The 23,059-nt window shown below is 41.6% G+C and overlaps 1 pseudogene; it reads left to right on the top strand.

Annotated features, from left to right (window-relative positions):
* Nucleotides 1-22,314: 22,314 nt before the first annotated feature.
* LOC148000256 (large ribosomal subunit protein eL21 pseudogene) lies at nt 22,315-22,632 on the top strand (annotated as a pseudogene).
* Nucleotides 22,633-23,059: the final 427 nt, after the last annotated feature.

The following is a 23,059-nucleotide window of genomic DNA, read 5'->3' as shown; positions in this document are numbered from 1 at the left end:
ACAACTACACTGTTATGCATTTCCAATGGTTAGTTTTTTCCAGAACATTAAATCAAATATTGTAAATTTTAAAAGTAAGTCTAAAAAATCCTAAACATAATTTTGAATTGAAATATCTTTTTTTCATGCCCAAATCAGAATTTATCATGATTTTATCTGAGGAAAGCAGAGCCATGAATTACATCCCCCAAACTCGCTTCATTTCTTAGTCTCCTTGTTTTCAGTTAAGCCTTGTGAATTAAAGCAAATGAGAGAAGGTAACTTTGAAATCATGTTGGATGCATTTAAAACATTAGGAAACTGCATGAATATTCCTCTTGAATTTTAAAAATGAATGAAGAAGAAAGATGAAGAAATTAGAAGTACATGAATCACTAGAAGAGAATTCTAACTATTATGGGAAAAGTGGATAGCAACTAGAAATTTAGGAGGTTATAAATGTCTCAGTTGAACATTTGAAATGGAAAAAGATATATAAATTTAAACAAATCATCTTAAGGTTTTGAATTTTTAACTCCAAACTCTTGTTCTGTATGAATATATCTGATTTTCAAAACCAGCGTTGGGACTTGATTTTCAAACGTTCTGACTTAAGTTCTCACAGAGTATGCTTTAAGCAGCCTGCAATGTCAATAATTCCAATATATGACCAACATATTTTCACCTCTGAAAAGTCATTTAAGACTTTTGGTTGGAATGTTTTATCCCAATTTTGACCTTAATATTTGTTTAAATCATATGAATCAAAATAGTATTGTGTTGGCTAGTTTTAAGTCAGCTTGACATAAGCAATCTGATTGGGCTATAGGCAAGCTGCAAGGAATTTTCTTAATTGCTGATTGATGGGGAAGGGCCCAGCCCATTGTGGGTGGGGCCATCCCCAGGCTGATGGTCTTGGTTTTTAAAAGAAAGAAGGCTGAGTAAGCCATGGGAAGCAAGCTAGTAAATAGTACCCTTTCAAGGCCTTTGCTCCTGCTTCTAGGTTCCTGCCTTGTTTGAGTTCCTGCCCTCACTGGTTTTGATGACGAACTGCTATATGGAACTGTGAGTCAAATAAAGCCTTTCCTGTCTACGTTGCTTTGGTCATGGTGTTTCATCACAACAATAAAACCTTAATTAAGACAAGTATCTTGTAGGAATTTCACCAAATTATCCTGGCATGGTGGCACACTGCTACAATCCCCAGCACTCAGGAGGTTCACACAATCAGGACTAGGTTACCCAGTAAGACTTAAAAAAAGATGTTCACCTTGGAGACCTGCTGCGGATATGGGTACAGCCCATAAAAACAACAATACCAACCAACCAGAGCTCCCAGGGACTAACCCACTACTCAAAAACCCTACATGGACTGACCGTGGCTCCAGCTGCATATGAAGCAGAGGATAGCCTTGATGGGCACCAAAGGGAGGAGAAGCCCTTGGTCCTGCAAGGTTGGACACACACCCCCTCTCCCCAGTGTAGGGGAATGTAGGGGAGGCAGGAAGGGAGGGTTTTTGGGTGGGGAAACACCCTCATAGAAGAAGGGGGAGGGGAGATGGGATAGGGGGCTTATGGTTGGGAAACCCAGAAAGGGAATAACACTTGAAATGTAAATAAAAAATCCAATAAAAAATAGAGAAAAAAGATGTAGATTGATAAATGTAATAGTCTGATCATGATGTTGAATCGATATATCTTACAAAACAACTATTAGTAGAATTCAAAATCTCTTCCTTATCACTTAAAGCTTTGGAACTACTGAAGGAGGACTTATAGGAAGTTTTTAAGACATGGGCATAGGCAAGAGGTCTCTGAAAATGATTCCAAAGCTCAGGAAAGAAAAGGAAAAAATGTAAAAATGGGGTTGAATGAAATTTAAAAGTTTTTTCCATTTGTACAGGGGTAACACACTGTATTAAATATGTAAGGTCTTATATACGTGGGTTTGATTACAAAAACTAATAAAGTATTCTCTAAATTAAAAAAAAAAACAAAAAAACTGCATGGTATTTGTACAGAGACAGGCAGGTAGATCAGTGGAATAGAAATGAAGACCCATAAATAAAGTCACACACATATGGACACTTGATCTTTGAGAAAAACGCCAAAAAATATAAAATGGAAAAAGAAAGCATTTGCAATGAATGGTGCTGGTCTAATTGGCATTCAGTATGTTGAAAAATGAAAAGAGGGTTAGATCCATATTTGTCATCTTGAACGAAGCTCAAGTCAAAGTGGATCAAGGACCTCAACATAAAACCACATACACTGCATCAAATAGAAAGGAAAGGGGAAAAGAGCCTGGAACTCATTGACAAGGGGGTGAGGGGGATTTCCTAAACAAAACTCCACTGGCTCACACTCTAAGATCAAGAATTGATAAATGGGACCTGATGAAAGTGAAAAACCTCTGAAAGGCAAAGGACATAGTCAATAGGACAAATCATCAACCTACAGATTGTGGAAAAGATCTTCACTAACCCCACATCCAATAGAGGGATAATATCCAAAGTATATAAAAAAAACTCGAGAAACTAACCTCCAAAAAACCAAGCAGCCCAATCAAAAAATGAGGCATGTAGCTAGACAGAGAATTTTCAACAGAGAAATCTCAAATGACAAGAAGCACTTAAAGAACCAGCTGCATATGTAGCAGAGGATGGCCTTGTTGGGCACCAATGGGAGGAGAAGTCCTTGGTCCTGCCAAGGCTTAACACCCCAGTGTAGGAGAATGTCAGGGCAGGGAGGCGGGAAGGGGTGGGTGGATGGGTGGGGGAACACCCTTATAGACAAAAGAGGAGGGGGAGGGGGTAGGAGGTTTATGGATGGGAAACTGGGAAAGGGAATAATATTTGAAATGTAAATAAAACTTTAAAAATCCAATAAACAAATAAATAATAAAAAAAAAGTTTCTGTCGAGCAAAGGAAACAACTATTTGCCTGAAGAGACAGCATACAGAATTTGAAAAAATATTTTCAAACTACATATCTGGCAGAGGATTAGTAGCTAGAATGAGAAAGAGGAACACTCCTCCACTGTTGGTGGGATTGCAAACTGGTACAACCACTTTGGAAATCAGTCTGGAGGTTCCTCAGAAAATTGGACATTGCACTACCTGAGAACACAGCTTATCCCACTCCTAGCCATTTACCTAAATGATGCTCCAACATACAACAAAGACACATGTTCCACTATGTTTATAGCAGTCATATTCACAATAGCCAGAAGCTGAAAAGAACCCAGATGCCCTTCAATAGAGGAATGGATACAGAAAATGTGGTACATTTATACAATGGTGTACTACTCAGCTATCAAAAACAATGACTCCATGAAATTCATAGGCCAATACATGGAACTAGAAAGTATCATCCTGAGTGAGGTAACCCATTCACAAAAAAAGAAAAAAAAAGGCCATACACATGGTATGTACTAACTGATAAGTGGATATTAACCCAAAAGTTCGAACTACCCAAGACACAATCCACAGACCACATGAAGCTCAAGAAGAAGGACGACCAAAGTCCAGATGTTTCAGTTCTTCTTAAAAGGGGGAACAGAATAGTCATAGGAGGGGATATGGAGACAAATTTTGGAGCAAAGACTGAAGGAATGGCCATTCAGAGCCTGCCCCACCTGGAGATCCAACCCATATATATATATATAAAGCTGTCTCCTGAGAGGCTCTGCCAGAGCATGACAAATACAGAGGTGAATGCTAGCAGCAAACCATTGAACTTAGAATGGGGTCCCTGTTGGAGGAGCTAGAGAAAAAATTAGAGGAGCTGAAGAGGCTTGCAACCCCATAAGAACAACAGTACTAGCCAACTAGAGTTCCCAGGGACTAAACCATTTCCCAAAGAGTACACATGGACAGACCCATGGCTCCAGCTGCTTATGTTGCAGAGGATGGCCTTTTTGGAACACGAATGGGAGGAGAAGCCCATGGTCCTGCCAAGGTTGGACCCCCCATTGTAGGGGAATATCAGGGTGGAGAGACAGGAAGGGGGATGGTTGGGTGGGGAAACACCTATATAGAAAAAGGGGAGGGGGATGGGATAGGAGGCTTATGGACAGGAAACTGGGAAGGGGAACAACATTTGAAGTGTAAATAAAAAAAATACCCAATAAAAAATAATAAAGAACTTAAAAAATTCAGCCAAATAATTCATTAAAAATGGACAAGTGAAAAAAAAACAGGTAGTTCTCAAAAGATAAAGCACAAATAGTCGATAAATATATGTGAGAGTTCAGCATCTTTAGCCATCTGTGAAATGCAAACCTAAGCTATGTTGACATTCTACTTCACCCCAGGAAAAACATATAGCATTAAGTAAACAAATAACAACCAATAGGATGTGAGGAAAGAGGAACCCTACTTAGTGATGGCGGGGAAAGTCATGGTACAGCCCAACCATACATGTTTCTCAAAAGCTACAGAACTATCATGAGGTAAAGCTATATCTGTCTTGGGAACACACTAAAGGGCTCTAAGTCAGCATATTCCAAAGACACCTCATTATCAACATTCAGTGTGACCCTATGTACACTTGCAACTCGCAGATTCAGCCTAGGTGTCCATCAACAAATGAATGGATAAAGGAAAATGGGAAGATCATCTTGCTAAGTGAAATGAACCAGTTCTCTTCCCCTCTCCCTTCCTTTCTCCATCCCTCTCTTTCCTTCTCTCCCTCCCTTTTTCTTTCTCTCCTTCCCTCCCACCTTCCCTCACTCTCCCTCCCCATTTTCTTCTCCCTCCCTCCCTCCCTCCATCCCTCCCTCCCTCCTTCCCTTCCTTTCTCTCCCTCCCTCCCTTCTTCCCTTCCTCCCTCCCCTCTCTCCCTCCCTCCTTTCCTTTCTATCTCTCTTTCCTTCCCTCTTTTCCTCTCTATCCCTCCTTTTCTCTCTCCCTTCCTTTCTCTTTCCCTCTCTCTTTCCCTCCCTCTTTTCCTCTCTCTCCCTCTTTTCCGTTCTCTCCCTCCCTTCCTCCTTCCCTCCTTCCCTCCCTGCTTTCCATCTACATACATATCCATAATCTATCACATGAAAGTAGAATGAGCCTATTTGGAGGAAGAAAGGAGACCAGCAGGAGAGGAAACACGAGAAGATGATGAGTGATGAGTCATGATATCCTTGGTCAGAGTTCATGATAAACTTGAACGAAACATTACTGAAATCCATCACTATACACAATGAACATTTGTTAGTAAGACTTAGTAATAAAAGTCATGGAAAAAAGGGCCACAGACGCATGGATATGAGTGATCCTTTCCCCAAATGTCACAAATGACACCTCACACGCTGTATGATTATTAAAAATATTGTTTTAAAAATAGAGAGGTATGCATATGGGACACACCTATCTTTCCTCAGGCTCTAATTTGGGTCCTTGCAGCAATAAGGGATTATGTTCTTTTTTGAAAAACAAAAGATTTCTCTATCATAATGTTTTGGAGACAGGGTTTTAGTGTGTAGCCGTGGCTGGCCTAGAGCTTGCTATGTAGACCAGACTGACCTTGAACTCACAGAAATCTGCTTGCCTTTGCCTGCAAGTTCGTGGATTAAAAGCTTGCACCTCTACTCCATGTTGATGAACTTTTTACATTGGCTTTGATTTAAAGCATGGTATGAAAATATTGACTCTGACATCTTTGTAGATGAGGGCTTTTTACTTGCCTAACCTAACCCTAGCGCAGCTGCCTTCTGGGGCTGACTATAATAGAGTCTGACCTCTACCATTAGCTGGAATTCATGTGGAGCATGACTGTTCTTCATATTTTTATATTTGTTTACAAAGTATTTAGTTCTCTATGATATTTTCATTGCATAGTTCCTTTTGGCTGACTCTCCTTGCTCCTCCCCTTCTTCCTGCCCCGCCCATTTCTCTTCTGTAACCATCCATTCTGCTTCCCACCTCCATCCTTTGAAGTCTCTTTCTGCCCACTGTCTCACAGACCCCTTTCGGGGCCCTAGCTTTTCCGACATTTACTTCCATTTTTAGATATACCCAGTTAACCCATTAGACAAGAGGGACCATATATAAGAGAACACATGGAGTTTGTCTTAACTTACTTAATTAAATGCTTTCAAGTTGCATCCACTTCATTGCAAATTTTATAACTTTCCTTTTCTTGGTGGCTGAATAAAATTCCATTGCATAGGCACTGCAGGGAGAACGCTCGCACTTCTGTAGGTTTTCTTTCCTATTTCCCCTTGAGGAACTGTCCTCCATGCTTCAGTCAAGAACCATCAGTTATTTAGCTTTTTGCTCAACAATAATATTACATTTGATATGCATGCAGTTTCATGAGGGAATATGATTCCTTTCAGGATTTTAATTGAATAGCGCTCCCTTGAAAATAGTTATTTTGTATGAGTAAAATCAAAACCTCAAAAGAAATTGTCTCTGAGCTTGCCTGAGATGACGTAGACCATAAGCAATTCCCCTAAATTCGAAGATGCCCACAACAGAGCCTGAGCTGACGTACTTCCTGGAAGGGTCTATTTAAAAATGCATTAGTGTGTATGGATCAGGATGAGTTCATAATAACATTAAACTTTTCGTACTAATTTGTGTGTGTATGTGCATGAATATGTATGCACAGGCCCCATTATACATGTGGAGATCAGAGGACAGCTTGCAGGAATCGGCTCTCTTCTCCAGCCACGTAGGTCTTGGAGATCCAACTCAGGGTCTTCAGGTTTGGTGTCAGGGCGTCAGGTGTGCTTCCTCACTAAGCTGTCACCCAGTGCTCACAGTGACTTCCATTCAAATGCAACAAGTACTCTGTCCACGCCCACCCACTATCAGTCCTCCTGTCCCCTTTCTCCCTAAACCCCTTCCCTTCCCAGCCACCTATTCTTTTCTGTGTATGTACGTGCCAAACAATAGGTATCACGAGAGATAAAACAAGCTTTATCTTTTTGAATCTCGATGACTTTGCTTGATATTATGAATTCTATTTCTTAGAGGCCAGGGTTGGGTAGCGGTCCTGTGTCTCACCTGTGATATGTCACCCTTTTCCTGAACAGGTAAAATGGACTCCATGGAACAAGAAGACAGAATTGATATATTCTGTTTGCACACACAAAGGCCGTGATCAAAAAGGAGAGATAGAAATTTTCACTCTTAAAAAGTAGTTATGAGTGTTCTAAAACTGTCTTCCTTGGGACATTTTAGGTGTGACAGAAGCACAAAGACAGGCACATAACTGGATTCCATTAGAATGCTTAAGTCATGAGATATTGGAGTTAGCTATATTTTTCTCATTAGATAGGGATAGCCTATTATCTCAATCTGGGTTATGAAATACTTAAAGCTGACTCAATCCGCTGTCAACCTATTGAACCTCGTTATTATTGTAATAATTTCAGCAGAAGACTGACCTCATTTTATATTGTCCGGTAGAAAACATGGGAAATTGACCAAGGAGAAGTCATGCTGTTACCCTAGATACTTTACAAAAAAATATGATTTCTCTTCCACAGATGTTTGCCTTTCTTTTTCTTCTAAGAGAGAAGCACAAAAATATCAACTAATAAATGATTCTAGTCCAATGTGTGTTACAATCCTTACCTCGTATGGCAGGCTGAATTCTGCCTTTTTTCTCTTTTATTTAGCTGATGTGCGGAGGAGAATTTCTAATGGTTTGTGAAAATGGTTACATTTTGATTGATCCTTATAGAAAGCCCCTAAAAGCTATAGTGGCTTCTTTGAAAGACACTCAGAGATATTAAATGATATATCAAAGATTATATAGCTAATGCACTGTTATGGCTAAGTGTGTGTTCTTCTTTACCAAACTCATATAGTAAAGGTGCTAACCCTCCTAAATGTGATTATATTGGTAGTGGACATAATTAAGGTTAATTATAGATACCATATTGGGGACTATCTTACTTAGGGTTTTACTTAGGGTTTGTGTGAACAGACACAATTACCAAGGCAACTTTTTTTTTTTTTGGATTTATTTATTCTTATATGAGTACATTGGTGCTGTCTTCAGACACACCAGAAGAGGGCATCAAATACCATTAGAGATTGTTGCAAGTCACCATGTGGTTGCTGGGGATTGAACATAGGACCTCTGGAAGAACAGTCAGTGCTCTTAACTGCTGAGTTATCTCTCCAGCCCAAGGCAACTCTTATAAGAACAACACTTCATTGGGGCTGACTTACAGGTTCAGGGGTTCAGTCCATTATCATCAAGGCAAGAACATGGCAGCATCCAGACAGGCATGGTGCAGGAGGAGCTGAGAGTTCTACATCCTCATCTGAAGGCTGCTAGCAGAAGACTGACTTCCAGGCAGCAAGGGTGAGGGTCTTAAAGCCCACACCCACAGTGACACACCTGCTCCAACAGGGCCACACCTTCTAACAGTGCCACTCCCTGGGCCACGCATATACAAATCATCACAGAGACCTAACCTGACAGCATTCGTGCCCATTGAGAAAGAAACACTCTAGAGTAATATCTGATTACTGTGTGAGGTAGAGCAAGCACAGGGCCATCTTCTTGGCTCTGTGCTGTATGGTCAGCACTTTGGATTCTGAATCCAAAGATGTTGGACATCTATATGACAAGAAATTCCTTGATTCACCTTAGCTGTTGTTATAAAACAATACCAGACAGAAACAGCTTAAGGGAAGAAATGTTAGTTCTGCTCCTGGTTTCAGAAGCCTTACCATGGCCGGAAAAGCATGATAGAACAGAGACATTAAGGCCATGGTAGTGAATAAGCAGAGAGTAGGGAATGCTGGTATTCAGCGGGCTTCTTCCTTTTATTCAAGCTTGGCCCCTCTGCACTGTAACTTCTCAATGGTTAATCCTTCCTAGGATATCCCCAATGGAGCCATTCTAGGTGTGCCTCACCTGTCCAGTAGACACTGAAGATTCTCTGTTACATTAGGCTTGAGCTTGAGAGATGATGCTTCAGTTGCTGATTGCATATGACCTTAGTGAAGTCACCTCTTTTAATTTCATCTGTATATAGAAGAAGCCACCTCTTAATATGATCTGTATATCATAAGAGCAGCAAAGATAATGAATAACTTCTAGATGTCCAAAAGACAGTTATGACTAAATAAACTACACTGTATGCTTGAAATTTGTATAGAGAATTAATCAGCAATTTAGCACACAGACAAATATGGCAATGATGAAAATGTATAGAGATGTTCAACAACCTGACTGGTGATTGTTTGGTTCTGGTCAAGGGACTGAAATGTATATTTTACATATCAAAGCAGACCCGCCAAACATGGTACTGAGGCCAGCTCTCCCAAGCTGGTGAGGGTGTCGGGCTAGCTTTTCCTCTTTCAAGACCTTGGGGCCAGCCCAGCTCTCCCACCTTTGAAGGCAGCAAGGAGCTGGGGAGGGCTATCTCTCCCTCATCTAAGCTACTCCATGGCAGATTGGGGTGGGATCAGCTCTCTCATGCTCATGCCTTTGGGCTTGCTTACCTGCACCCCAGGCTTCAAGGTCAGCCCTGCTGTGTTGCCCAGGTGAGGGGCAGGGCCAGCCTACCTTAGTGCCTCAGGTGGCAGTCAAGACCAGGGACATCTGTGTTAGCTTTGGTGGTGGTATCATGAGTCTGGAACACCAACACAGATCCCGCTGCCCTAGGACCATTGATCCAGATATCGACCCATGCAGAAGCATCGGCCCAAATATTCCCATGGCCTCAGGTGACAGCGCAGGCTGCTCAGCTGAGCATGTTTTGCCTCAACAGTATGACCCTCAGATATCACATGGTTTCTGGTGGCGGCCCAGACCACGGACAGACATCTGCTTGACTTTTGGTTGAAACTTGGACCACAGACCCAGCCTTGGCCTTTGGTACCAGCCTGGGCCAGGACTTTACCAGGGCCTCCTCATATCTGTGTGTTCCCCACTGCTCTTGAGCTCACTAGCTTTCTCCACAGTGTATGAAACCCTGGTAGCAGGCACTTGGGTGTCTTCCCTCTCACAGCAGGCATTTTTTTAAAAAGTGAATCTTCTGGATTTTCCCCCTTTGGTATTAGATAACTGAAGTTCAACAACTATCCACATGTATCTTCCCAAAGTTAGAGGTACATGGGGATCTCAGCTTCATTGACTTAGTTAGACATGGCTTTCAGTTTTCTTTCCCAACTTCAGAGCAAAGCAGAGCTAAACTAACTTTCGAAAGCACCTTTTCTCAAAACACATAAAATATATTGAAAATATGTGTCCCAAGATAAAAATAGGAATGGTACAATATCTTAATTAAAAACCTATGTAGCAAGCAGCTCTCTGCTCCCAAACCCCGTGGGAGAGAGACCTCACTGCCTGATCAGGTGGGCACTCCTGAGGCTGCAGAGTGGAGGAGACCACCAACACTGCCCACCCCTGCCCACATCCCTGGCCCAAGAGGTAACTGTATAAGGCCTCTGGGTTCCCGTAGGGGAGGGCCCAGGAGTGGCAGGACCCCTGCGCCTGAGACACCGTCGGAACCTGAAGGAAACAGACTGGATAAACAGTTCTCTGCACCCAAATCCCATGGGAGGGAGAGCTGAACCTTCAGAGAGGCAGACACACCTGGGAAACCAGAAGAGACTGCACTCTGTGCACATCCAGACGCCAGAGGAAAACACCAAACGTCATCTGGAACCCTGGTGCACGGAGGCTCCCGGAAAGAGCGGCGCAGATCTTCCCGGTTGCTGCCACAGCGGAGAGGACTTAGGCAGTACCCCACGAGCAAACTTGAGCCTTGGAACCACAGGTAGGACCAACTTTTCCCCTGCAAGAAACCTGCCTGGTGAACTCAAGACACAGGCCCACAGGAACAGCTGAAGACCTGTAGAGAGGAAAAACTACACGCCCGAAAGCAGAACACTCTGTCCCCATAACTGGCTGAAAGAAAACAGGAAAACAGGTCTACATCACTCCTGACACACAGGCTTATAGGACAGTCTAGCCACGGGGAGAAATAGCAGAACAAAGTAACACTAGAGATAATCTGATGGCGAGAGGCAAGCACAGGAACCCAAGCAACAGAAACCAAGACTACATGGCACCATCAGAGCCCAATTCTCCCACCAAAGCAAACACGGAATATCCAAACACACCAGAAAAGCAAGATCTAGTTTCAAAATCATATTTGATCATGATGCTGGAGGACTTCAAGAAAGACATAAAGAACTCCCTTAGAGAACAAGTAGAAGCCTACAGAGAGGAATCGCAAAAATTCCTGAAAGAATTCCAGGAAAACACAATCAAACAGTTGAAGGAATTAAAAATGGAAATAGAAGCAATCAAGAAAGAACACATGGAAACAACCCTGGACATAGAAAATCAAAAGAAAAGACAAGGAGCTGTAGATACAAGCTTCACCAACAGAATACAAGAGATGGAAGAGAGAATCTCAGGAGCAGAAGATTCCATAGAAATCATTGACTCAACTGTCAAAGATAATGTAAAGCGAAAAAGCTACTGGTCCAAAACATACAGGAAATCCAGGACTCAATGAGAAGATCAAACCTAAGGATAATAGGTATAGAAGAGAGTGAAGACTCCCAGCTCAAAGGACCAGTAAATATCTTCAACAAAATCATAGAAGAAAACTTCCGTAACCTAAAAAAAGAGATACCCATAGGCATACAAGAAGCCTACAGAACTCCAAATAGCTTGGACCAGAAAAGAAACACCTCCCGTCACATAATTGTCAAAACACCAAACGCACAAAATAAAGAAAGAATATTAAAAGCAGTAAGGGAAAAAGGTCAAGTAACATATAAAGGCAGACCTATCAGAATCACACCAGACTTCTCGCCAGAAACTATGAAGGCCAGAAGATCCTGGACAGATGTCATACAGACCCTAAGAGAACACAAATGCCAGCCCAGGTTACTGCAAAACTCTCAATTAACATAGATGGAGAAACCAAGATATTCCATGACAAAACCAAATTTACACAATATCTTTCTACAAATCCAGCACTACAAAGGATAATAAAGGGTAAAGCCCAACATAAGGAGGCAAGCTATACCCTAGAAGAAGCAAGAAACTAATCATCTTGGCAACAAAACAAAGAGAAGAAAAGCACACAAACATAACCTCACATCCAAATATGAATATAACAGGAAGCAATAATCACTATTCCTTAATATCTCTCAACATCAATGGCCTCAACTCCCCAATAAAAAGACATAGATTAACAAACTGGATACGCAATGAGGACCCTGCATTCTGCTGCCTACAGGAAACACACCTCAGAGACAAAGACAGACACTACCTCAGAGTGAAAGGCTGGAAAACAACTTTCCAAGCAAATGGTCAGAAGAAGCAAGCTGGAGTATCCATTCTAATATCAAATAAAATCAATTTTCAATTAAAAGTCATCAAAAAAGATCAGGAAGGACACTTCATATTCATCAAAGGAAAAATCCACCAAGATGAACTCTCAATCCTCATCTTCGGTTGGTTTAATATACAAGTGTGCAATTTCTAGGCTTGAAAGTAAAATGATGCTATCTGGTGCTGGATAGAGGAGCCTTATTTTTTATTATGGCAGCTTGCTATTTCTGTAACATGGTGATTTGGTTGAACACAATAAAGTACAGTAGTAACTGATCTCCCCTTCTTCCTGGATGAGTGAGGAGATGATTAAATGTTGATGTCAGCATCCTTGAGCATATTCAGATGAGCTTCTGCTTCTGTTGAAAAGGATGCTGTGTTTGATTGTGGTCCGAAGCTTTGAAGCACTACTTGGCATCTCCTTCCTTGGAGGTCTCACTGTTTAAACATAACAGATTTGATAGCTTGTTGGTAAGGTGAGGTCCAGCTTGTCTCCACTAGGTCATCTTCATGTGAATCCGGTGGTTATACGGTTTTGTTCTAGGGATATTTCATTTTTTTAATAACGGTTTTAGCTGACATTCATGGAGAGAATGAATCCTTAGAACTGTGCCACCAGTGAAAGGGAATCCTGTCTAGAGTATGTTTCTTTACAAAGCTGTGTCACACCATCCTTTGGGCCCTCTGCTGGAAAAGTAGAATCAAGTCTCAAATAATGCCTTTTAAATTGTATCCTCTAGTATTATAGATGTAGGACAGTACTGTATCATACCTCTGAGGATGTAAAATAGCTTGTACCTGCTTTATGATACGTAGTAGTGACCGTGCTTTATCAGAGCTGTTTTTAATGATGTTGCTCAGAATGTTTTCTTTCCAGATGATGATTGAGAAGCTAATTTAAAAAAAAGTGGTGCCAGGTACCACAAGAGTAACAGAACTGTGCTGTTTTCTCGGGTTTTGTCTTTTTACTTTTTTTTTTTTAATGGAGTGTGCTGGATGTCTCTACAGTTTTGTTCAGATGACTGCAGAACCTGGAAAAGCTGTTGCTGCTGTTGATGCATAACACACTGCTATTATTGGTCTTTTTATATAAATATAAATATATATATACAGATATATAATTTGAATTTTTTGAAACTTTAGCTGTGCTGTCAACTTTGGAAAAAAGTATCCCCGTTTACTGTGTTGAGTTGGCACTGTACAGAAATTAACAGCCATATTGGTCTAGAAATGTTGAACTTAAGTTTTTTCCATTTGTACAGGGGTAACACACTGTATTAAATATGTAAGGTCTTATCTACGTGGGTTTGATTACAAAAACTAATAAAGTATTCTCTAAATTTAAAAAAAAAACCTATGTAGCAAAAATCCTTGGCTTTGTATATAAACATCTATTTTATGGTGTCCTAGGAGCAAGCAGAAGTAAGGTAAGGGTCATCTGCCTGACAGATGCTGACCCCAGTGGAAGTGTCCTGACTCCTTCACTGGAGGTCATTACTGTGTACCATCTGTTTTCTTCCTTTTTTCCTTTCTTTTTTCATTTCTTTCATTCATTCTCCTTCCTTCCTTCCTTCCTTCCTTCCTTCCTTCCTTCCTTCCTTCCTTTTTTCCTTCCTTCCTTGCTTCCTTCCTTCCTCTCTCTCTCTCTCTCTCTCTCTTTCTTTCTTTCTTCCTCATCTTCCTCCTCCTCCTTTTCTTCCTCCTCCTGGAAGAAAGGAAGGGTTATTTTGCTTATAGTTTGAGGGAATAGTCCATCATGGCAACGAAGGCATGGCAGGTATGTGCGGCAACTGGTCACATTGCCTCTGTACTCAGAATGTTGGAGCTTAGCTGGCTCTCTCCTTTCAAAATTCCTTTTCATTTTTCCTCATCATAATATTTTTAGTAATTATTTGGGAATTTCATACAATGTACCTCTCTCACACTCTTTCCCCATTCCTCTCATGCCAGCTCCACCCCACCCCCAACCCTGTGAAGAAAAACACATCAAATCCAATTTGCATTGCTCAGATATTCATTGCAGTGAGCATGACCCCCCACCCCACCCCCACCACCCATGGTCCCCTTCTCCAGTCAAAAGCCATCAACTGTGAAGAGCTAATTATCACAGTTTTTCAGGACTCTTTTCTATAGCTTCCTGTCTAGACTTTTTCTTTTTTCCCTTGGGGTTGGGGTGGGGCTGTCATAGAGACCTTCAATACCTCTCATTCTTTGTACACCGTCACTGATACTGCTGCAAAAGAAGCTTCCTTAACCATAGCAGGCAGCACAGAATGGGTTTCCACATTAGGCAACAGCACAGAGCGTGGACATCTATATGGACCTCAGATATCAACGCTGCCTGGGGTGGCTGCATGGACCATTGATACCAGCATGCCCCCCAGCTGTAGCTCAGATCCTGAATATTAAGATGGCTTTTGGGAGCAGAACTGACCCTGGAGGTCTTCTGAGGAGACCCAGTCCGGAAAATAAACCATTGTCCATCTTGGGTATTCTGTTATCACTCAGAGCCAGGGTGATCGTGAAGCTGGGCAATGTGTATGGAGCTATAGTTTTCGAGGTCCAGGTTGCTGCCCACCACTGTACCAGCCCTATTCGGTAACAAAATGCTCCCCGTCCAACTCAGCCTTTTCTCACCGCCTTTGTGTAGAGTTCCACCACTCTCCACCATGCATGGATTGCTACATTCTTTCATCCTCCCCACCTCTCCATTGCCTATTTGCTCCTCAAAGAGGCATTGCAAACTGCAGTGCGTTGCACAGTATCTATTATTACCCCAATAGCTTTACAAGCAAATACTCATTGCAACAAGTCATTAGTCTAGTCTGTGGTTTCTGAAGCACCACGAATACTGGGGTATCATTGAGATACCTGTTGCACGCTGAATACTGGACACCTCCCTGCTCTAGGAACCAACTGCCCTGCCGGCTCCCTGGCATAAATGGTGTGGCTCCATGCTGCAGGTACTGTCTGTCGGTTGAGCGGTGGCACCAGGCTAGCAGGCTGCAATGGGATGAAGTGGCCTGGTTGTGGGTCTAGCCTCCCAGCAGCCTGAAGACCAGCCCTACTTGGCAAGGACATAGTCCCTTGTCCTCTACAGCTGTGCTCCTGAACCTGTCACCACCACTTCAGTAGTTTCTCTTCTGGTACACTCCTCGAGCCATCATCATTTTTTACAATTCCATAAAACCACTTTTTCAAAGCATCTTCCTGTAAGACCTGTATTAAAAAAAGTTATTCCAGAGATGCTGGGCACTCTGCAGATTCATCTTTTACCTCTGCCTTTCCTGGCAAAGCCTCTATGGGTCTCTCAGATTCCTCGGAGGGGCCCAAAGCCTGTGGGTTTTGGTGGCTGATGCTGTCATGAATAGAGTTTATCTATTCCCTTTCTAAACATGGCTTGTTTGTTTCTGCCTATACCGGGGTCACAGGATTAAGGGCTGGTGTTTCCCAAAGTTGTAATGAATGCTTACATTTCTTCTACATTTTTTATCAACAGTCTTAATAAACCACTGACAACAAATGAGCTTCCTCTCCCACTGAGGCCAGACGAAGCAACCCAACTAGAAGAACATATCCCACGTGTAGTCAGTGGCTTCTTAGGATAGTTCCCATTCAGTTGTTCAGGACCCACATGAAGACCAAGCTGCACATCTGCTACCTATGTGCAGGGAGGCCTAGGTCCAGCCTGTGTATACTCTTTGGTTGGTGGTTCAGACTCTGAGAGCCCCAATGGTTCAAGTTAGTTGACTCTGTTGGTCTTCCTGTGGAGTTTCTATCCCCTTCAGGGCCCACAATCATCCTGAGTGAGGTAGCTTAGTCCCAAAAGGACATGCAAGGTAGGTACTCACTTATATGTGGATATTAACTGTAAGATACAGGTACCATACTGCACTCCACAGACCCAAAGAAGGGAAACAAGAAGTTGGTCCAAGCAAGGAAGCTTGAATCTCACTTAGAAGGGGGAATAAAATAGTCATAACTGGCAGTTGGAAGGAGGGAACTTGGGGGTGGGGTGGGAGAGGGATCAGGATCAAGTGTGAGGAAGGACAGGAGAGATGACTAGAGGGCTATGATGAATGGAAATCTGCAACTGATGGGGTGAGAGATGGTAGGGGCATCTCCAGGATGAGACAGAGACTGGGATAAGGGAGGCACCCAAGAATCACTGGGTGTGACCTTAGCTGTGACTTAGTACACTAGGGATATGGAACCTGAAGGTGCCACCTCCTGTAGCCAGGCAGGAACCCCAGTGGAGTGATAGAAATACCAACCCACCCACAAAACGGTCAACCCAAAACTTACCATGTCTACAAGAAATACAAGCACGGGGGATAGAGCAGAGACTGAGGGAAAGGCCAACCAATAACTGTCCCAGGTTGAGACTTAATCCATGGGCAAGCATCGATCCCTAACACTATTAATGATACTCTGTTATGCTTGCAGACAGGAACACATTGTTCTCTAAGAGACTCCACCCAACAGCTGACCCAGACAGATACAGACCCCCATAGCCTAGCATCCGCCTTATTTGCAAAAATGATTGTTAGAGGCAGGACACATTCCTAATCACTAGGTATAACAACTAAACCAGCCCAGGATCCTGTCCTACCTCCCATCAGATGATAGCGTGTGTAAGAAGTATAGACAGATGACAGGTTTAATTGTTTTCCTTAGGCATCCTTTGAAGATAATGATAGAGCTGTGTTTCCAGAGCAGTTACTGCTGCTCAAAAGACCACAGTGACAGGACCAGGTTGGTTTGCAGACAAATCTATCATATCTCATGCCAGAGGCCATAGGTACTTCCCTAATTTGTTCATTATGTGATTGGCCTGAGATTGAGTAAGCCAACATGCTGGGCACCAAGTATGGTAAATGGTGTAGAAGGTAGGAGGAATCGAGGCAAATACTTGTAGTTTGCTTATTCAACAATGCATGGGAGGTCTACATTTACCCTTCTGGTTAGGAAAGAGAGAAGTAGATTTACTATGTATATGTATATATTGTATACACATCTCTATCTATGTATGTATCTATGTATCTATGTATCTATGTATGTATCTATCTATGTATCTATGTATCTATGTATCTATGTATCTATGTATCTATGTATCTATGTATCTATGTATCTATGTATCTATCTATGTATCTATGTATCTATGTATCTATCTATGTATCTATCTATGTATCTATGTATCTATCTATCTATCTATCTATCTATCTATCTATCTATCTATCTATCTATCTATCTATCTATCTCTATATCCATATCTATCTATCTCTATATCCATATCTATCTATCTATCTATCTATCTATCTATCTATCTATCTATCTATAGTGGTGTGTGTGTGTGTGTGTGTGTGTGTGTGTGTGTGTGTGTGTGTATACCTGTCATGTGTTGTAGGTTCACAGAGAGGCTAGAAGAAGGCATTGGTTCCTCAGGAGCTAAAGTTGCAAGAAGTTGTGAGCTACCCAACATGGGTACTGGTGACTAAATTCTGCTCCTCAGGGAGAGCAGCACGTGCTCTTGTTTGCTGAGCCATCTCCTTTGCCTCAGATGTGGTTTATATGATGTAAAATAATAGCAATTGACACTCACTGAGTATTGATCATTAATGTTGGTTCTAAATACCTTACAAAATACCATTTGATTTAGACTAGTCTGACCAGATAAGCTATAGGAAACCTGATGCAAATCACAATTAGGATGGGACAGAGTCATGATTTGACCTCAGTGCTCCCAAGCACAAAAGTACTTGGAAGTTTCACTTTATACCATATCAGTTAGGGTGTGTATGAATGGGTGACAAGACAGATTCCCCACGATTCTGTTCCTCTTTCATGCTGTGTATGTTCAGCTTTCTGGGTTTCCTACTCTGGTCATACATGGGGTAGTTTTCTCTTCATAACGTAAAAAGCTTGGCGCTTTGTAAATTTCTTCATATTCCCTTAACGTCTCCAAAGACTGGTGGAGCAGTAGAGTGTGCACTGATGACGGTAGGTGCAATCAGAGCCACAATTAGACAGCGATTCACATTATGTAAAAGATTCATCATTCCGATTGATGCAGAATGACACGCCATCCCGCCCGGCACTGATTGCCGAATCCTTAAGTCTTAGGGGTTTGGTTATAATCACTTTTAGGCAAATACCTTTCCAAAGTGTCATTATGGGTAATCTGACATGGTATATTTGTGTGTGAGCATGTGTGTGTTATTGTGACAGAATATAGAACCCATGGTGTAGTGGAATCAGCACAGAATCACTACCTTCATTTGACTGTGACATTTTAGCCTATTTTAACCCACACGTGTGTGATGTTTCTGGGTAGATAACTGCTCCTACTGGACAGCTCCTTCCAAGTGGGATCATGGGCAGGAAGGGAGTGTTTTTGTTTTGTCTCTCCTTCTTTGTCCTTTGTGGGTCAACCTGAAGCTGTCTCCCGTTGTGTAAAGCATGAGGTTGATGAGCTGTCCTCTTAGAGACACTGTCCTGGGGCAATACAAATGGCTTTATAACATGCTGTTCCAAATATTCAGGACAAGCAACAGGGCAGTGATCTTTTTATCTCAGTTATCAGATATGAGCAGTGCATTCTCTGTAGATTCAGAGTACGTACAGAGGGTTTATGGAGCCCCTTCGTTATTCCCCCTCCATTCCAGTCTTCCTTCCGCCCACCCTCCTTCTCTGGCTCTTTCCCTTCATTCTTCCCTTTTTTGTGCTCTCTCCTCTCTTCCTTTTTCCTTTCTTTTTCTGTGAAATATGGTATAAATCCATTAATTTTTAGAGGTTAAAGTTCAGTTACTTGAAACATCAGAGAAAGCAACAGCTAAATACTTGTCTGGAAAATGCATCAACGACTCTATTATGGAAAAGGAAGTAATTTTCATGTGAGAAAAACAAACAAACCTCCATGTTCTTGAGTAGACAGAACTGGGTGGGTGAGGGGTCTGTTTTGAGCCTTATAAATAGAGAAGAATAATGAAGGTGGAAAATGAATTATAAGACAGCAACATGGCTAAGTAAAAGTTTCCTCTGTAATCATATGTCATTTTGGAAAAGAAGACAAATAATGTTTATGGCTTTGAACTTTGGAATATTTAGCCATTCAAAGGCATAGATGGATATCTCTTCTTGTAAAAAAATGCAGAAATTTTATGTGTGCCCTACTTACTGGAAAAATAAAAACGAATGGATAAACAGATGGTCTTTCTCAGATTTTAAAAATTTGTAATCATGAACACATATTAATTGTACAAATTAATGATATTCACTGTGTTATTTCCATACACACATATACAGTTTGTTTGGTCTGTTTATTTCTCTTTTTAACCTTTTAAGTTTGAATCAGTGAGTTGTAGTTAGTTAAAGTAAATTTTTGGTTTAGGACCAAGTGTAATCTTAGATTTATCCATTCTCTCTCTCTCTCTGTCTCTGTCTCTCTGTCTCTCTCTGTCTCTCTCTCTCTTTCTTTCTGCTATCTATATTTATCATCTATCTATCTATCTATCTATCTATCTATCTATCTATCTATCTATCTACCATCTATCTATTTTTCTAAATCTATCCATGTATCATGTTCCTATTATCTCTCTATTTTCTGTCATCTATTTATATCTATCTATCTATCTATCTATCTATCTATCTATCTATCTCTCTCTCTCTCTCTCTCTCTCTCTCTCTCTCTCTATCAATTATCTATTTATCTACCTACCTATCATCTATCCACCTATGTCTATCTCTATTATTTTATTATCTACTTCTTTTCTCCTTCTCTCTTTCTTTCATTCTTTCTTTCTGCCATATCTAATTTCTCCCAATTTTTGCCAAAAATTACCACATCTGAGTGGCATCATGTACAAATGTGTTTAGTTGGGAAGGGCAGCTTTTCTTTTTTAAACCAGACAGTGAGTTTGCATCCCAATGGCATCGAATTGTTCTGCAGGCAGCAACTGAGGGCTCATTTTCAAAAGACAAAATGGAGCTTTGCTTTCTCTCCGTGAGATTATTGGTCCCAAGTGCTGAGTTAACACAAATGAACAATTTAGCTTTCTTCCAGAATATGAATCTTTCTAATTGTGGGTATGAAGATGAAGTGTGAGCTCTGATCCATTGAATGAGGAAGGGCAAGGCTAATATTTTCAGACACTGAGAGAGAATTCCAGGCCAGAGCTCAGATTGAGAAAATTTGGGGAACCTGACTAATGGTGCCATATTCAGTGCTGTTTAATACAATCTTGTGAAAATCTAAAACCTGGTTCGAATTTATTAAAAAATCATTATGCCTAATGTGCAGTAGACATAGAGTAGGGCTGCAAGCATATAGATGACAGAGTGGGCATGGCCATTGCTTTTAAAGGAACGTAGATTCTAAGGGCAGAGGTGTGTTAACTGGCGGAATTAAAGAGTAATGGTGCAAAAACATATAGATTGTAGCACATGGGCAAATTCTTAGGGAACAAGGATGGCTAGGAATGGGAATGGGGACTCCAGGATTGTACATCCATTAATCTGCTCTATGGGTTGGACTATGCAACAGGGAGGCAGGACTGAGAGTCAGAATCACACTACTCTTGGAAACAGAGTGCACTTGAGCCTGGGTATATAAAAGCCCTAGACAAAAATATACAGCAAAGTAGTACGAGGGTAATCACGGCTCCTACAGTAAGATTGACATAGTCTATTCCTGTAGGGCACCTGCTTTCTTTTTTCTTTTCCTCCTGTAAAGTGTCTGCCTTATCCCTGTGTAACTTTTTAATATCACCAGTTCTCTCTTAAGTTATACACTGGAGATTTGCCCACCATACAAAGTGCTACCAGTTACATGGAAATTAGGAGTTGAATTTTTTATTACAAATGATAATAAATTGTCCTTTCTGAGATGTCATACAAACTCAAATAATAGTGAATTATTGTCTCAGTGTGTGTGTGTGTGTGTGTGTGTGTGTGTGTGTTGTATGTGTATGCAATGTACATATACAAGTATGGTGTGTCTGAGCTCTGCTTTTGAAGGTCAAAGGACAACCTTAGTGTCATCCCTCAGATGCTATACACCGAGTTGTTTGAGATAGGATCTCTCACTAGGATCTAGGGCTCACTGATTAGGCTAGAATGACTAGCCAGTGAGCCTTAGGATAAACCTGTCTACTCCACTAGAGCTTGGATTATGTGTTCATTATCACACACAGTGTTTTAACAGTGGGTTCTGAGTACAGGACTCAGATTCTTGTGCTTGCCAGGCAAGCACTTCACTGACTACACTGTCTCTTCAGCCCTTTGTGGTTCTGAAGGCTAAGATAAATGTTTAGACAGGTTGACGGTTTTCTTGAGGCTTGTCTCTTTGGCTTGTCAGTAGCAGTCTTCTTTCTGTGTCTTAAGATGGTACCCACCCTAATGACCTCATGTTAGCTTAATTGGTCCATAAAAAGACTATTTCCCAGTATGACACTGTCTTAGGTATTGGGGGTTAGAGCTTTACCACGTGGCTTTGGAGGATACTATCCACATTATCACAGATGACATCACTGAGGCTCCTGCATTTCTTCAGGAGAGCTCTTAGCTCCTCTTGAAACATGATGATGTTCACCAGGTTGTACACGATGTACTACTATAGCCTTTAATTTCCCTGTGCACAAAAGTTTATTGGTTACTTAAGGAATGAAAAATATGTTAGGATGAATAAAAAGCAAAGAGAACTATTACAGTTTCCAGGTCTCTGAGAGATGGAGGGCACAGTCAACAAGGAAGTTTGCAGAACAGTTCAACCCTATGCTGTCACGATCCTTGGTAAGCCCCAGAGCATTGCAAAATGAAATCCTATGCTTTCTGCCAGGGCAGCCATCTTCCAGTAACTCGCCAAAATGACAAATACAAAAGGAAAGAGGAGAGGTACCCGGTATATGTTCTCTAGAACTTTTAGGAAACATGGAGTCGTTCCTTTGGCTACATACATGTGAATGTACAAGAAGGGTGATATTGTAGACATCAAGGGAATGGGCACTGTTAAAAAAAGGAATGCCCCATAAGTGTTACCACGGCAAAACCGGAAGAGTCTACAATGTCACCCAGCATGCCGTGGGCATCATTGTAAACAAACACGTTAAAGACAAGATTCTGGCCAAGAGGATCAATGTGCGGACTGAGCACATCAAGCACTCAAAGAGCACAGACAGCTTCCTGAAGCGGGTGAAGGAGAACGATCAGAAGAAAAAGGAAGCCAAAGAGAAGGGCACCTGGGTTCAGCTGAAGCGCCACCCTGCGCCACCCAGAGAAGCCCACTTTGTGAGGACTAACGGAAAGGAGCCTGAGCTGCTGGAGCCTATTACGTACTAATTCATGGCCTAATGGACACAAAGGAAATAAAGAACCTGGACTGCAAAGTCTTCTCCTTTAAAAAAAAAAAGAAATCCTATGTAAGGCATGCTATTGGAATAGAAATGTGTTGAATATTGTTTGAGGAATTCTCACAAAAATTCTTGTGGTAATCTATAAGATACTGTTGAAAGGGAGATGAGTGACTTTTGGGTTGCCCCATGGCCTCCCTGTCTTTAGGGTGAGGAGGATTCTGTGGCTCCCTTGATTGGGAGTTCTGGTATGAGTCCAGCACAGACAGAAGGTGAGGGTGAAAGGTGACGAGGGAGATGGTGTCACATCCCCATTTCTTCTAGCCTCTTATATTGTGTTTGTGAGCAGCCCCCTAGTTCCTCTAGACGTTTCTTTAACTAATTGTGCAGTTATCACATTCCTTTACCTCTGTCCA

This window comes from Rattus norvegicus, chromosome 17 (genome assembly GCF_021556685.1).
Source record: "Rattus norvegicus strain SHRSP/BbbUtx chromosome 17, alternate assembly SHRSP_T2T, whole genome shotgun sequence".
Taxonomy (NCBI): Eukaryota; Metazoa; Chordata; class Mammalia; order Rodentia; family Muridae; genus Rattus; species Rattus norvegicus.
This window is presented reverse-complemented; position numbering and strand designations above follow the sequence as displayed.